Raw genomic sequence first — 17,328 nt, forward strand, 5'->3', positions numbered from 1 at the left:
CCTCCCACAATCCAAAGATGTGCAGGTCAGGGGAATTGGCCATACTAAATTGCCCTTAGTGTTAAGGGATGTGTAGGCTATGTGCATTAGACAGGTGAAATGTAGAGGAATGAGTTTGGGTGGGATACTCTTTGGAGAGTCAGTATGGACTTGTTAGGCTGAAGGAGAAAGAGTTGTACTGCAGATGCTGGAGACCAGAGTTGAAAAGTATGATGCTGGAAAAACACAGCACGTCAGGCAGCATCTGAGGAGTAGGAGAATCAACGTTTCGGGCATAAACCCTTCTTCAGGAATTGTTGGGCTGAAGGGCCTGTTTCCAGACTGTAGGGTTTCTAATTCTGAGCAATTCTTACAATAGTTCTATCTCTTATGAATTCTGTGTTATATGTTTCCACTATCTGTATAGACCAGGGATGAAATTGTTTATGGATTGCTCTACAAGCCAAACTCTTGCAATAAACTTTGCTCATTCAAAACTTTTAATTCTGATGTTTAAACCTCTTCAAAAGTATCTTTTATTTCTCTGACCATTTTTTGAGCTATAATGACATCAGCTCATTGTGTATTGTCGAGTATTTATTTTTCAGTTTCTGATTTGGAACCTCTTTTGTATCTCAGAATTTGCTTTCTCAACAGTGTCCAATTTTGTATTGTATTTGGCCCATCTCTGAAATTAAGTCTTCTTGGCAATATTACTCCTGAGGCCATTGATTATATATTTTACTTGCTTAAATCTTTTTATTTTTGCAGTTGTGTCAATTCTGCTGTTCTTTGTTTCTGCACTGGAGGATTTCTCCATATTTTATGACTCAAATATACAATGTTTACCATTAACAGGTAAATGAGGGATTCCAGTCTTTTTTATTGTTTGCAGATTTAATAAATAATTCCTATAATACATTATATAGTAAAATCACAATTTTACTATATAATGTACACTTCTTTTAGTATAAGTGATCAATTCCTGTTTTTATTGCAAATCTTAAGAAGGACTTTCTGGCTTTTCAATGATAAGAATAAAGTCTCCCAAACTTTCCAGCCCTTTTAGATCATTTTACTTAATCCAGTCAAATTAAAAATAAAGAATTGTGTCGACTGAAAATCTGAAACAATAACAGAAAGTGCTGGAGTGATTCAACAGCTCTGTCAGCATCTGTTGAGAGAAATGCAGAGAAAATTATCTTCAAATTTATCTTTAATTATCCATTTTTTTAACAGATGATACCATGTGTGTGTTTAACTGAAATGGCACAGTTATATCATTGTCTATTTTTCTATTTTCCCAAGCTCTGGATATGCCGCTCTACATTCTCTTAACCCTCCTTGCATCACGAGTACTCAAAGTCAGAAATAAATACCAAGTCTCCTACTAGAGTTAACTGGTTTACAGAACTCCACTTTCTAAAATATTGTTCAGAAATCCCTTCATTCTAAAACATACAATCTTTTAAAACCCACATAATCCTCATCTCCAATTATTGACCTTCTGCATTCCAATTTACAAGCTTCATGTTAATTTTCACAGGATTCCAACCATGAACCTAATTTCTGTAATAATTAGTCATTTAATTTCTTATTTGTAGTAAGAATGGCTCCCATTAATTGTGACTTTAAATGAATGAGTTGAAATGAACATGAAGCTAAATATCATTAATATAACATACAGATTGTTCAACGCATGTTCGAATCTAGCAAAGTAGGCAACAAGATAACATTCTTTACTAGCTGCAGGACTCAGTGATGAAAAATAGCTTGAAATCATCAAGGACATCTCTGTTGCTGTGACAGTACACAGGGCATACAGAGAAAGTAATAGTCCAAGGTGGCGTCTTGCACAAAGGAGCTAAACATCATTATCTTGAAGGAGATGGGAAAAGTGATGCTGAAGCACATTCACAAAAGCTACAATGGGATTGAGTGCAGTCTGAGGAAGAGATGTGCTTTGCCGACCAAATGTGAACAATGAGAATAAGGACCATATCAGCCAATGTTGTTATGACACATGCCATCACTTGGACTGTCCCCTGCACTCCAGAGGAGCTAATTACCTTGTCACCATCATCGTTATTATGGAATGGCTAGATACATACTTCAGTCTTTATAGTGTTCCCAACATTGTCATGAATGACAATGGCTCACAATTCACGGAGTGAAGAATTCTGGCATTTCATAAAGATTCATGAAATTAAACACAATACATCATCTCCAAGCCGAACATAGCCAAATGGAATGGTTGACGTGGCAATGAAATCATCAAATAGATAATAAAGTAAATCCAGCACAGACTTCTATAGTGCAATCCTTCAGTGGAGAAATACATCTACTGAAGGCATGGAAAGTAGTCTAGTCCAAAGTCTAGTGTCACATTGCATCGATATTTTGACAACAATTGAAAAGAATATTATTGAAACCTGAAGTAATATAAGTACAAATGACAAAATCATGGCAAAATGACAGAAAGCCAAATTCTACTGCGATAAAACTGCCAAGTCAATGCCAGAACTGAGCACTGCAGATCTTGTCAGAATGCCAATGTTCAACACTGACAATCAGAGTCAGCTCACATGTCAACTCAGGACCTGTATGGAGGAGTTGTTACCTTGATCGCACACGGTGAAAGTGAATAATCAGATAATTATCATATTAGACTTTGTAGTGATTGGAACCAGATGGATCATGTTTTCTACAATGTACTTGATTGTGGTTGTTAACCTAGGCCAATCAGGATAGCCCTGTCCAAACAATATTAACAGGAGATTCGGAATCTCCTCAGTTCAGGGACTTACTTTCAGCTGGCTGGCCATAGCCAGTGTACAAATAAATAAAGGGGGGAGGGGGAGGGAGACTTGGTGATGGGATACCGACCTCTGTGTAGTTATTTCATCCTGTACACACAACCCAAGTATGTACAGCTGTTCTTTCCCTTGGCTACAGATCTGGGGGAAGTGATAGTATCCCCTGCACAAAGTACAAGATGAACAGTGTCAGAGGCCCACTGTTTCCCAACAACAGAAATGCATCAACAACTACAGCCACCATGTCAACAGAGCTTGCCACAGCAAATAGCACTTCTCACAGAAGAAACAGCACATATGGAGTGTGCAGCATTTTAATGTAAATGATATGACCCTTTTTGTCAGCCAATGATATCCCCATTTGGAGAACATAATAATTTGAAGATGATGTACGTCATGCATATGGAGAGACTGATGAAAATGGAACTGACACACTGTTTTGTGAATGAATGATCATCTTCTTGGTGACCATATATATATATATTAGCAGCCTGCCCAACTTGTAGCTGCAAATGTTAATGCATGCAAATGTCTATTTTTGGATGAGAAGTGAAATTTTGGAGAAATGCAATTATACCTCGTGTATCAGCTGACTTGTGGCATGTGACCTCTAGCTTTGCTGTAAATAACCTTGTGAGGAGCTCGTGATACTGATTAAACTTGAAGAAAAAATACATTTCCAATGTTCACTTTGAAGGACCAAATTGGCAATTTTCAAGTCGTCTGCCTGCAAATCCTTGTGTTTCACCTACACCAGAATGCGCAGGGTCTGAGGAATTGGTTGTTTACCTCATATTCAGTAACAAATCTCCATCTTGTCCTGCCATTTCCTTCTCCATCCAGATCAGGAGCAATGAGCCTCCACAGTGAGGCCTTATACTTTAGGCAATCTGATTGGTCCTGTGCAGATCACCTGCTATCCCTATTGAATAGTGAATGTGGAGATGAACTGCTAATTGTCTCCTGCACAATTAAACCAGTGGGTAGATGTTCAATGCTCAGTGCAGGACTGAGGTCTTGAGCCCTTAATTATCAAATACATTACAGAAATCATACAGATGATGCATTAACAAAATCACAAAAATGGAAATGAATAGTCAAGCATTTCAGTAGAAATTTAAAAATGTATATATATATATATATATATATTATGTGAAAAATATTTGCTGGAGCCAGAATTGACTGTACAGGTATTAATGTTTGCTACAAATTTGGTTAATGATACTGCTTAACTTGCTCTATGTCCTATCCTTAGTATATTGGTTAACAAGATTATCAATTCTTTCCTACATGGTGTTGACAGAAAGGGTCAAATCATTTACATTAAAATACTGCAGACAGGAAATTGAGTGAACATGTCAAATTGTGCCTTGGAAACAGAAGAAATCAAACTCTCAAATCATGAGTCTCACAATGATGATTTGTTTAATAATGAGTACAATAATTGTGGGAATGTGTTGAATACCAGTGGCTGTCTATTTCCAGATTAGTTTAAAGGCAGAAATATGGCATTTTGGGCACAATATTAAGTATATTACTCCCAAATGTAATCTCATATTTAATGTAGAAGCGCATAAATGTAAAATAACAAAGTCAATTACACTAAAGTATTCAAATTGATGGAACAATCCAAACAAGATACTGTTTGTACTTACAGTACCTCGGTCAACAAATAGCTTTGGATAGATTCCCCTGAAAATTTAAATTTGCAAATTGGAAAATGTCTTCAAATTTTCATTCACAAAATAAATGTCTCCAATATTACAGTTAAACTCCTCTCATAGATGTTTCTATTCAAACTGTAAAACTATTGCTTAGAATTTAGTGCCTAATCTTGTTGCACTGTATCTTAAAGTAAAATATGTATCATATCTTGTGTCTAAATAATGTTTCTAATCTGCAATTTAGCACCAAGTAATCATAAAAATCCTTAACTCCTTTGTCCAAAATTGCTTTCCCCAAATGGAATATCTTTGTTGAACAGCCTGAGAAGGATATGAGAGATTTTACACCCTGAAACAGATGTTAACTCAGTTCCTTTTTTATAGAACGACATGCAGTTCCTGTAAAATAATCTGCCGGATTGAACCACTTTAATAAATGATGTAAGAAATGGTTAAAAGAGCCAATGTCATTAATGTGGTGTACTTGTACTTCCAAAAGGCATTTCATAAAATGCCACAAAGTAGACTTGTCAGCCAAGGTAAAACACATAGAATTTTCCAATTTTCCAATGGAAGGTAATTTGTTATTTTATTTCCATTCCCATGCATCCACTCTTGCTGCTCATGACCCATGTACTTGAAGTATTCACTTTCTTGACCTTAATGATAACTCAATGTGCTTCAAACTTAATGTTTACATCCCCACTCTGATTCTCTTCCCTAGGCTCAAACTAACAATCTGTATATTGGCTCCTCTGTCCAATGACCTTAATTTCCCTGCCCTCAGTGCTTTTGTTCAGCTTGCAGAGATTCATACTCTCATCATTCCCACCACACAGCACAATGTTATCTGGAACCAATATTGATCATTGGTCGCACTGCTTCTGATCTCACTTGCTCAACTGGAATACCGAAGACAATCATTGACAATGGCTGAACAGTGAAAATCAGAAATGCATAAGAGATCAGAGTTGGAGAAGGGCAGAAATCTCAGAAGGTTATAAGGCTGGGAGATGTTATAGAGCTAGAGACTGTGTGAGACTATGGAGGGATGTATCATGGTAACTGAATGATGAAAGGCCAGCCAGGTGTATATTTAAATAATCAAGTTAAGGTGAGAAAGATAAGGATGCAAATTTCAGCAGAAGGTAAATTGAGGAAGGGATGGACAGTGTTTCCGAGGCAGATATAGGCTGTGAGTGGAATGGTTATGGTGAGACATTGGCCGAGAGAAAAGAATGAGCCAACAGAATCCAATTTCCTGAAAGATGCAAAGGTTATTGGATGGTTGGATATTTTATGTTCTTTAAGGGAAATGATTGTATCATAGAATAGAGTAGAATCATAGAATCCCTAGAGAGTGGAAACAGGCCATTTGGCCCAGCGAGTCCACACCCTGTTAGACAGCTTTTGCATGGAATCATGATCCAACATTGATGCACTTGTATTTGAATGATAGGTTTAAATAGCCACCTAGCATTTCAAACACTGCTCATGATTCACATGCATATTCTTACACATGGAAAAGTGTAAGATACCAACTTGACAAAGCAATTTGTTAAAGAGCCACTGCTGCAACATACAATGCAGTGACAGACAAACCATTTGGAATACGGATTTGAAACTGGGCTTGCTATTTACCGGCTCTCCACTCCAACCTATATCCTGCCTTAACCTCAATCTGAGCTGAAAATGTGTTGCTGGAAAAGCGCAGCAGGTCAGGCAGCATCCAAGGAACAGGAGAATCGACGTTTCGGGCATAAGCCCTTCTTCAGGATTCCTGAAGAAGGGCTTATGCCTGAAATGTCGATTCTCCTGTTCCTTGGATGCTGCCTGACCTGCTGCGCTTTTCCAGCAACACATTTTCAGCTCTGATCTCCAGCATCTGCAGTCCTCACTTTCTCCTCGAAGATTTTAACCTCAATCTGAGCAATGTTAAATGGATTGGATAACTCTAAGGGCTCATGAGGTCCTTGAAATTAGCTGGTTCAGTTCTCCAAGCTGCAGGGAATGACCTGACCGTCTTTGCTGTACATTTTATCTTATTTAAAAATTGTTTGTGAAGGAGGTTACTTCTGAATTTCCATGGCCTGATAGTCCTTTCTCTTCAAATTGACGAGGTGCATGAAGAGAAGTCGGGCAAAGTAGGTTCAGCTGCAAAAAGAGAGAGTGAGGGAACTCAGGGAGGGTCTAGGAAGAAGATATTGGAGTGATTTTCTTTCTAGTATTTTAAACACTAAATACATTCCAAGGTGGCCATGATGGATTTCAAGTTGCAAAAGCATTTTATCCTGCTGACAGCAGAAGTCAGCATCATGGAAAAGGACTTGGAGTTTGTGAACAACTCTGTAGAAGTTTGTCACATTGTCAATCACCAATTAAAATAGCTGTTAACACTCATTAAAGAGGGCACATGGTATTTAATCATAAACATTTGTTCTAATGCCCTCTCCTATCAGTGAGCAGCTATTTGAGAATCAACACTGCATTAATTTGGATTTCAAATATTACTTCAAGAAATGCTCATTCTTTCAAATGCTGTGTAGCTGAAGAGAGGATACACCACAGAGAAAAACAACCATTTTCTGAGATAGTTTGTCAAATCTTCACCCATACTTAAGCAACATTCATTGTGGAAATTTTCTAAATCCTTCACCTAAACACAACTGCACTACATCAACCTTATTGAAAGGTAAGTATTGACCAGGAGAAAAGGAATGCTCATCATCGATATTTAGCCAGGAACATCCCTTGGTCTTGATCAGGAGTAGGACGAGGATATAAAATGAGGGAGAAAAGCACCAACTGTCACGGAGAAAGGGACAGAAGGGTGGGAAAAGCAGGATTTTTTCCTTGATTTCCTTCTCCTTGCTGGTACAGGACATTACTCCTCTAGAATTCTTCAATTAGCACCTCCAAGCTCTATCTGAGAGTGTGGGCAGTCTCCCTTTGGGTCCCTAAGCCATCCTGTAATGTACTGCTCTGTGTGCCATCCAGAACATCCCATATCATCAGTGGAAATGAATATGAGGAAAGTCCACACATTGCTGTTACATTGAAATTCTGTTTAATCAGTGGTTGAGCAACATACCTGCAACTCTTTTGTTGAATACCTTCAGCCAAATTCAAATAGAGCCAGAGTCATCGAGATGTACAGCCCAGAAACAGACCCTTTGGTCCAACCCGTCCATGCCAACCAGATATCCCAACCCAATCTAGTCCCACCTGCTGGCACCTGGCCCATATCCCTCCAAACCCTTCCTATTCAGATACTGATCCAAATGCCTTTTAAATATTGCAATTGTACCAGCCTCCACCACATCCTCTGGCAGCTCATGTACCACACTCTACATCAAAAAGTTGTCCCTTAGGTCTCTTTCCCCTCTCATCCTAAACCTATGCCCCCTAGTTCTGGAGTCCCCCAACCCAGGGAAAAGACTTTGTCTTTTTATCCTAACCAAGCCCCTCATGATTTTATAAATCTCTATCAGGTCACCCCTCAGTCTCTGACGCTCCAGGGAAAGCAGTTCTAGCCTGCTCAGCCTCTCCCTGTAGCTCAGATCCTCCAGCCCGGGCAACATCCTTGTAAATCTTTTCTGAACTGTTTCAAGTTTCACAACATCTTTCCGACAGGAAGGAGACCAGAATTGCATGCAATATTCCAACAGTGGACTAACAAATGTCCTGTACAAAGTTTGGGAGAAGATTTGTATCTCGGGTGCTCGTTGTGGTTCTGTTCGCCGAGCTGGGAATTTGTCTTGCAAACGTTTCGTCCCCTGTCTAGGTGACATCCTCAGTGCTTGGGAGCCTCCTGTGAAGCGCTTCTGTGATCTTTCCTCTGGCATTTATAGTGGCCTGTCTCTGCCGCTTCCGGTTGTCAGTTCGAGCTGTCCGCTGTAGTGGCCGGTATATTGGGTCCAGGTCGATGTGTTTGTTGATAGAGTCTATGGATGAGTGTCATGCCTCTAGGAATTTTGTAGTGTACAAAATCCCATGCAAGGACTGCACAAAATACTACATCGGACAAACAGGAAGACAGTTAACGATCCGTATACACGAACACCAACTAGCCACGAAACGACACGACCAGCTATCCTTAGTAGCCACACACACAGACGACAAGCAACATGAATTCGACTGGGACAACACTACTATTATAGGGCAAGCCAAACAGAGAACAGCCAGGGAATTCCTAGAGGCATGGCACTCATCCACAGACTCTATCAACAAACACATCGACCTGGACCCAATATACCGGCCACTATAGTGGACAGCTCGAACTGACAACCAGAAGCGGCAGAGACAGGCCACTATAAATGCCGGAGTAAACATCACAGAAGCGCTTCACAGGAGGCTCCCAAGCACTGAGGATGTCACCTAGACAGGGGATGAAACGTTTGTAAGACAAATTCACAGCTCGGCGAACAGAACCACAACAATGTCCTGTACAGCTGCAACATGACCTCCCAATTCCTGTACTCAATACTCTGACCAATAACATCACCATAATTTGGTTATGTTTAGTTTAGCGATGGAAAAGGATAGGTACATGCCACAGGGCAAGAGTCACCAATGGGGAAAAGGCAGTTATAATACGAATAGGCAAGACTTAGGAAGCATAGAACAGGACAGCAAACTGCAGGAAATGGGGACAATTGAAATGTGGAGCAGGTTGATAGGTGTATTACTGTCTGGCAAGAGGACAAAAACAGTCTTTAGCAGTTAGCATAAAGGAGAACCCTAAAGCTTTCTATAGGTATATGAGGAAAAAAAGGATGACTAGGGTAGGAATTGGGCCAGTCAAAGATAGAAGTGGGAAGTTGTGTGTGGACCCTGTGGAGATTGGAGAAGTACTAAGCAAATATTTCTCATCTGTTTTCACTCAAGAGAAGGAGAATATTGTAGAGGAGAAGAATGAGATACGGGATATTAGACTAGAAAGGATTGAAATTAGTAAGGAAGAGGTGTTATCAATTCTAGAAGGAGTGAAAGTAGACAAGTCCCCTGGGCCAGATGGGATTTATCTGAAGATTCTCTGGGAAGCTAGGGAGGAAGGGTTGGAGCCTTTTGCTTTGATCTTTAGTCATCATTGTCTACAGGTTTGGTACTAGAGGACTGGAGGATTGCAAATGTTGTGCCCTTGTTCAAAAAGGGCAGTAGAGATGACCCAGGTAATTATAGACCAGTGAGCCTTAAGTCTGTTGTGGGAAAAGTTTTGGAAAGGATTATAAGAAATAAGATTTATAATATCTAGCAAGCAACAATTTGATTTCAGACAGTCAACATGGTTTCGTCAACAGCAGGTGATGTCTCACAAACCTTATTGAGTTTTTTTGAGAAGGTGACCAAGCATGTAGATGAGGGTAGGGCAGTTGAAGTTGTGTTTATGGACTTCAGTAAAGCTTTGATAAGGTTCCACATGGTAGGCTGTTGGAGAAATGCACAGGCATGGGATTGAGGATGATTGAGCAGTTTCCATTAGAAAATGGATTTCTGTAAGAAGGCAGTGAATGGTGGTTGATAGAAAATATTCAGCCTGGAATCCAGTTACTAGTGGTGTGCCACAAGGATCTGTTTTGGGACCACTGCTGTTTGTTATTTTTATAAATGACTTAGACGCAGGCATAAGTGGATGGATTAGTAAATTTGCAGATGACACTAAAGTCGGTGGAGTAGTCGGTGCAGTGTGGAAGAATGTTGCAGGTTGCAGGGGGACTTGATAAACTGCAGAATTGGGCTGAGAGGTGGCAAATGGAGTTCAATACAGATAAATGTGAGGTGATTTACTTTGGGAAGAACAACAGGATGGCAGAGTACTTGGTAAATAGAAAGATTCTTGATAGTGTGGATATGCAGAAGGAGCTTGGAGTCCATGTACATAGATCCCTGAAAGTTGCCACCCAGGTGTGGTTTAGTGCTGTTTAGAAGGTTTTCGGTGTGTTAGGTTTCATTGGTAGAGGGATTGAGTTCCGAAGCCGTAATGTCATGCTGCAACAATACAAAACAATGGTGCGGCCACACTTGGAATATTGTATAGATTTCTGGTCACCCCGTTACAGGAAGGATGTGAAAGCATTGGAAAAGGTGCAGAGGAGATTTACCAGGATGTTGCCTGGTCTGGAGGGAAGGTCTTATGAGGAAAGGTTGAGGGACTTGGGTCTATTCTCATTGGAAAGAAGAAGGCTAAGGGGGGATTTGACAGAGACATACAAGATGATCAGAGGATGACATAGGTAGGAGTGCTGAGGATGTTAGACAGGCTTTTAGGGAGCTAGGTTGGAAGCTCAGAGTTAGAACGAACAGAGTTGTTGTCTCTGGTTTGTTACCCGTGCCACGTGATAGAGAGTCGAGGAATAGGGAGAGAGAAGAGTTAAATGCGTGGCTACAGGGATGGTGCAGGAGGGAGGGATTTCGGTATTTGGATAACTGGGGTTCTTTCTGGGGAAGGTGGGACCTCTATAGACAGGATGGTCTGCACCTGAACCTGAGGGGCACCAGTATCCTTGGGGGGAGGTTTGCTAGTGCTCTTGGGGGGGGTTTAAACTAACTCTGCAGGGGCATGGGAACCCAGACTGTAACTTTAGGGTGCAGGACCTGGAGTGTAGGGAGGGTAGGAATATGGTATCAATCTTAAAGGATCGTGCCTGTAAACAGAAGAGTGGCTTGAAGTGTGTATACTTTAATGCCAGAAGTATACGAAATAAGGTAGGTGAACTCGCAGCGTGGGTTGGTACCTGGGACTTCGATGTTGTGGCTATTACGGAGACATGGCTAGATCAGGGACAGGATTGGCTGTTGCAGGTTCCAGGGTTTAAATGTTTTAGTAGGGTCAGAGGTGGGGGTAAAAGAGGGGGGGGTGTGGCTTTGCTTGTCAAAGATAGTATTACAGCGGTGGAAAGGAAGATGGATGAAGATTTGCCATCTGAGGTAGTTTGGGTTGAGGTTAGGAATAGGAGAGGTGAGGTCACCCTGTTAGGAGTCTTTTACAGGCCTCCTAATAGTCCTAGAATCGTTGAAGAAAGGATTGCGAAGATGATTCAGGAGAAGAGTGACAGTAATAGGGTGATTGTTATGGGAGACTTTAACTTTCCTGATATTGATTGGGAAAGCTATAGCTCAAGTTCGTTAGATGGGTCAGTGTTTGTGCAATGTGTGCAGGAGAGTTTCCTGACACAATATGTAGATAAGCCAACAAGAGGTGAGGCCATACTGGATTTGGTTCTGGGTAACGAACCAGGCCAGGTATTAGAACTAGAGGTAGGTGAGCACTTTGGGGACAGTGACCACAATTCGGTGATTTTTACTCTAGTGATGGAGAGGGATAAGTGTGTACTACAGGGCAAGAGTTATAGCTGGGGGCAGGGAAATTATGATGCGTTGAGGCATGACTTAGGATGTGTGGATTGGAAAAGTAGATTCCAAGGCAAGAGCGTAATTGATATGTGGAACTTGTTCAAGGAGCAACTATTGAGTGTCCTTGATAAGTACGTACCTATCAGGCAGGGAGGAAAGGGTCGTGTGAAGGAGCCGTGGTTTAATAAGGAGTTGGAATCCCTTGTTAAATGGAAGAGGGCGGCCTTTGTAAAGATGAGGCGTGAAGGTTCAATAGGGGCGATTGAGAGTTATAAGGTAGCCCGGAAGGACCTGAAGAGAGAGCTAAGAGCAGCAAGGAGGGGACATGAAAGGTCCTTAGTTGGTAGGATTAGGGAAAACCCTAAGGCTTTCTATAGGTATGTTAGGAATAAAAGAATGACTAGGGAAGGAATAGGTCCAATCAAGGATAGTAATGGGAAGTTGCGTGTGGAGGCTGAAGAGATTGGGGAGGCGCTGAATGAATACTTTTCGTCAGTATTCACTCAGGAACAGGACATTGTTGTCGATATGAATACTGAGGCACGAATAAGTAGAATGGATGGCTTTGAGATATGTAGAGAAGAGGTGTTGGAAATTCTGGCAAGGGTGAAAATAGATAAGTCCCCTGGGCCTGATTGCATTTATCCTAGGATTCTCTGGGAAGCAAGGGAGGAGATTGCAGAGCCATTGGCCTTGATTTTTGTGTCCTCTTTGTCTACAGGAGTAGTGCCAGAGGACTGGAGGCTAGCAAACGTGGTTCCCTTGTTCAAGAAGGGGAGTAGGGATAATCCTAGTAACTATAGGCCAGTGAGTCTCACTTCTGTTGTGGGCAAAGTCTTAGAGAGAATTATAAGGGATAGGATTTATGCACATCTGGATAAGAATGATGTGATCAAGGATAGTCAGCATGGTTTTGTGAAGGGCAGGTCGTGCCTCACAAACCTTATTGAATTCTTTGAGAAGGTGACGAAGGAGGTAGATGAGGGGAAAGCGGTAGATGTAGTATATATGGATTTTAGTAAGGCGTTTGATAAGGTCCCCCATGGTAGGCTACTGCAGAAAATACAGAGATATGGCATTGAGGGTGAGTTGGAGGTTTGGATTAGGAATTGGCTCTCTGGAAGAAGACAGAGGGTAGTAGTTGATGGCAAAGATTCATCTTGGAGTGCCGTCACTAGTGGTGTTCCGCAAGGATCTGTTTTGGGACCATTGCTGTTTGTCATTTTTATAAATGACCTGGAGGAAGGGTTAGAAGGTTGGGTGAGCAAGTTTGCGGATGATACGAAAGTCGGAGGAGTTGTAGACAGTGAGGAAGGATATGGCAGGTTACAGCGGGATATAGAGAAGCTGCAGAGCTGGGCAGAAAGGTGGCAAATGGAGTTCAATGTAGCTAAGTGTGAAGTGATTCACTTTGGTAAGAGTAATAAAAAGATGGATTACTGGGCTAATGGTAGACTACTTGGTAGTGTGGAAGAGCAGAGGGATCTTGGTGTCCATGTACACAGATCTCTGAAAGTTGCCACCCAGGTAAATAGTGCAGTGAAGAAGGCATATGGCGTACTGGCTTTTATTGGTAGAGGAATTGAGTTCCGGAGTCCTGAGGTCATGCTGCAGTTGTATAAGACTCTGGTGCGGCCGCTTCTGGAATATTGTGTGCAGTTTTGGTCGCCATACTATAGGAAGGATGTGGAGGCACTGGAACGGGTGCAGAGGAGGTTTACCAGGATGTTGCCTGGTATGGTAGGAAGATCCTATGAGGAAAGGCTGAGGCACTTGGGGTTGTTTTCTTTGGAGAAAAGAAGGTTTAGGGGTGATTTGATAGAGGTGTACAAGATGATTAGGGGGTTAGATAGGGTTGACAGTGAGAACCTTTTTCCGCGTATGGAGTCAGCTATTACAAGGGGGCATAGCTTTAAATTAAGGGGGGGTAGATATAGGACTGATGTTAGGGGTAGGTTCTTCACTCAGCGAGTCGTAAGATCATGGAATGCCCTGCCAGTAGCAGTAGTGGACTCTCCCTCTTTATGGGTATTTAAGCGGGCATTGGATAGGTATATGGAGGATAGTGGGTTAGTGTAGGTTAGGTGGGCTTTGATCGGCGCAACATCGAGGGCCGAAGGGCCTGTACTGCGCTGTATTGTTCTATGTTCTATGTTCTATGATTAGATAAAGTAGACAGTGAGAGTCTTTTTCCTAGGATGATAACGTCAGCTTGTATGAGAGGGCATAACTACAAATTGAGGGGTGATAGATTTAAGACAGATGTCAGAGGCAGGTTCTTTACTCAGAGAGTGATAAGGGCGTGGATTGCCCTGCCAGCCAATGTAGTTAACTCACCCACATTAGGGAGATTTAAACAATCCTTGGATAAGCAATGGATGATGATGGGATAGTGTAGGGGGATGAGCTTAGATTAGTTCACAGGTCGGTGCAACATGGAGGGCCGAAGGACCTGTTCTGCGCTGTATTGTTCTATGTTCTATAAAGGAAAGTATACCAAACACCTTCTTTACCACCCCATGTACCTGCGACTGTACTTTAAAGGAGCTATGAACCTGCATCCCAAGGTCTCTTTGTTCAGCAACACTCCCTAGAACCTTACCATTAAGTGTATAAGTCCTGCTAAGATTTGCTTTCCCAAAATGCAGCACCTCGTATTGATCTAAATTAAAGTCCATCTGCCACTTCTCAACTCATGAGCCCATCTGATCAAGATCCTGTTGTAATCTGAGATAACCTTCTTTGCTGTCCACTTCACCTCCAATTTTGGTGTCATCTGCAAACTTACTAACTATGCTTACTTACTTATGCTCATATCCAAATCATTTATGTAAATGACGAAAGGTAGTGGACCCAGCACTGATCCTTGTGGCACTCCACTGGTCACAGGCCTCCAGTTTGAAAAACAACCCTCTACCACCACCCTCTGTCTTCTACCTTTGAGCCAGTTCTGTATCCAAATGGCTATTTGTCCCTGTATTCCGTGAGATCTAACCTTGCTAACCAGTCTCCCATGGGGAACCTTGTCGAATGCCTTACTGAAATCCATATAGATCACACCCACTGCTCTGCCCTCATCAATCCTCTTTGTTATTTCTTCAAAAACCTCAATCAAGTTTGTGAGACATGATTTCCCACACACAAAGCCATGTTGACTATCCCTCATCAGTCCTTGCCTTTCCAAATACATGTACATCCTGTCTCTCAGGATTCCAACAACTTGCCGACCACCGAGGTCAGGCTCATCGGTCTCTAGTTCCCTGGCTTGTCCTTACCACCTTTCTTAAACAGTGGCATCATGTTCGCCAACCTCCAGTCTTCTGGCACTTTACCTGTGACTACCGATGATGCCAATATTTCAGCAAGAGGTCCAGCAATCACTTCTCTAGCTTCCCACAGAGTTCTCGGGTACACCTGATCAGGTCCTGGGGATTTATCCACCTTTAACCATTTCAAGACATCCAACACTTCCTCCTCTGTAATATGGACATTTTTCAAGATGTCACCATCTATTTCCCTACAGTCTATATCTTTGATGTCCTTCTCCACAGTAAACACTGATACAAAATACTCGGTTAGTATCTCCCCCATCTCCTGTGGCCTCACACAAAGGTCGCCTTGCTAACCTTTGAGGTGCCCTATTCTCTCCCTAGTTATCCTTTTGTCCTTAATGTATTTGCAAAAACCCTTTGGATTCTGCTTAACCCTCTTTGCCAAAGCGATATCATGTCCCCTTTTTGCCCTCCTGATTTCCCTCTTAAGTATACTCCAACTTCCTTTATACTTTTCTAAGGATTCATTTGATTTATCCTGTCTATACCTGACATATGCTTCCGTCTTATTCTGAAACAAACCCTCAATTCCTTTTAGTCATCCAGCATTCCCTATACCTACCGGCCTCCCCTTTCACCCGAACAGGAATATACTTTCTCTGGATTCTTGTTATCTCATTTCTGAAGGCTTCCCATTTTCCAGCCGTCCCTTTACCTACGAACATCTGCCTCCAATCAGCTTTTGAAAGTTCTTGCCTAATACTGTCAAAATTGGCCTTTCGCCAATTTAGAACTTCAACTTTTAGATCTGTTCTATCCTTTTCCATCACTATTTTAAATCTAATAGAATTATGGTCACTGGCCCCAAAGTGCTCCCCGACTGACACCTCAGTCACCTGCCCTGCCTTATTTCCCAAGAGTAGGTCAAGTTTTGCACCATCTCTATTAGTGGTGCTGGAAGAGCACAGCAGTTCAGGCAGCATCCAAGGAGCTTCGGACTTGTCCGACCTGCCTATCTCCTTTTCCACCTATCCACTCCACCCTCTCCTCCCTGACCTATCACCTTCATCCCCTCCCCCACTGACCCATTGTACTCTATGCTACTTTCTCCCCATCCCCACCCTCCTCTAGCTTATCTCTCCACACTTCAGGCTCACTGCCTTTATTCCTAATGTAGGGCTTTTGCCCGAAACGTCGATTTCGAAGCTCTTTGGATGCTGCCTGAACTGCTGTGCTCTTCCAGCACCACTAATCCAGAATCTGGTTTCCAGCATCTGCAGTCATTGTTTTTACCATCTCTATTAGGTACATCCACATAATGAATCAGAAAATTTTTTTGTACACACTTAACAAATCCCCCTCTATCTAAAGCCTTAACACTATGCCAGTCTATGTTTGGAAAGTTAAAATCTCCTACCATAACCACCCTATTATTCTTACAGACAGCTGAGATCTCCTTACAAGTTTGTTTCTCAATTTCCCTCTGACTATTAGGGGGTCTATAATACAATTCCTTTCTTGTTTCTCAGTTCTACCCAAATAACTTCCCTGGATGTATTTCTGGGAATATCCTCCCTCAGCACAGCTGTAATGCTATCCCTTATCAAAAATGCCACTCCCCCTCCTCTCTTGCCTCCCTTTCTATCCTTCCTGTAGCATTTGTATCCTGGATCATTAAGCTGCCAGTCCTGCCCATCCCTGAGCCATGTTTCTGTAATTGCAATGATATCCCAGTCGCATGTTCCTAACCATGCCCTGAGTTCATCTGCCTTCCCTGTTAGGCATCTAGCATTAATGTAAATGCAGTTTAATTGATCAGTCCTACCTTATTCTCTGCTTTGTCCCTGCCTGCCCTGACTATTTGACTTGCTTCTTTTCTCAACTGTACCAGTCTCAGATTGATCTCTTTCCTCACTATCTCCCTGATCACACCCCACTGTCCTTAATTGTTTAAAGCATCCTGAGCATCTCTAGCAAATCTCCCTGCCGGTATATTAGTCCCCCTCCAGTTTAGGTGCAATCCGTCCTTCTTGTACAGGTCACTTCTACCTCAGAAGAGATTCCAGTGATCCAAAATTGTGCATCCTTCTCCCATACACCAGCTCCTCAGCCATGTATCCATCTGCTCTATCCTCCTGTTCCTATCCTCACTAGCTCGTAGCACTGGAGTAATCCAGATATTACTATTCTCGAGGACGTCCTTTTTAAATTTCTGCCTAACTTTTAATATTATTTCTTCAGAAT

The sequence above is a fragment of the Chiloscyllium punctatum genome, chromosome 9, assembly GCF_047496795.1.
Source record: "Chiloscyllium punctatum isolate Juve2018m chromosome 9, sChiPun1.3, whole genome shotgun sequence".
NCBI lineage: Eukaryota > Metazoa > Chordata > Chondrichthyes > Orectolobiformes > Hemiscylliidae > Chiloscyllium > Chiloscyllium punctatum.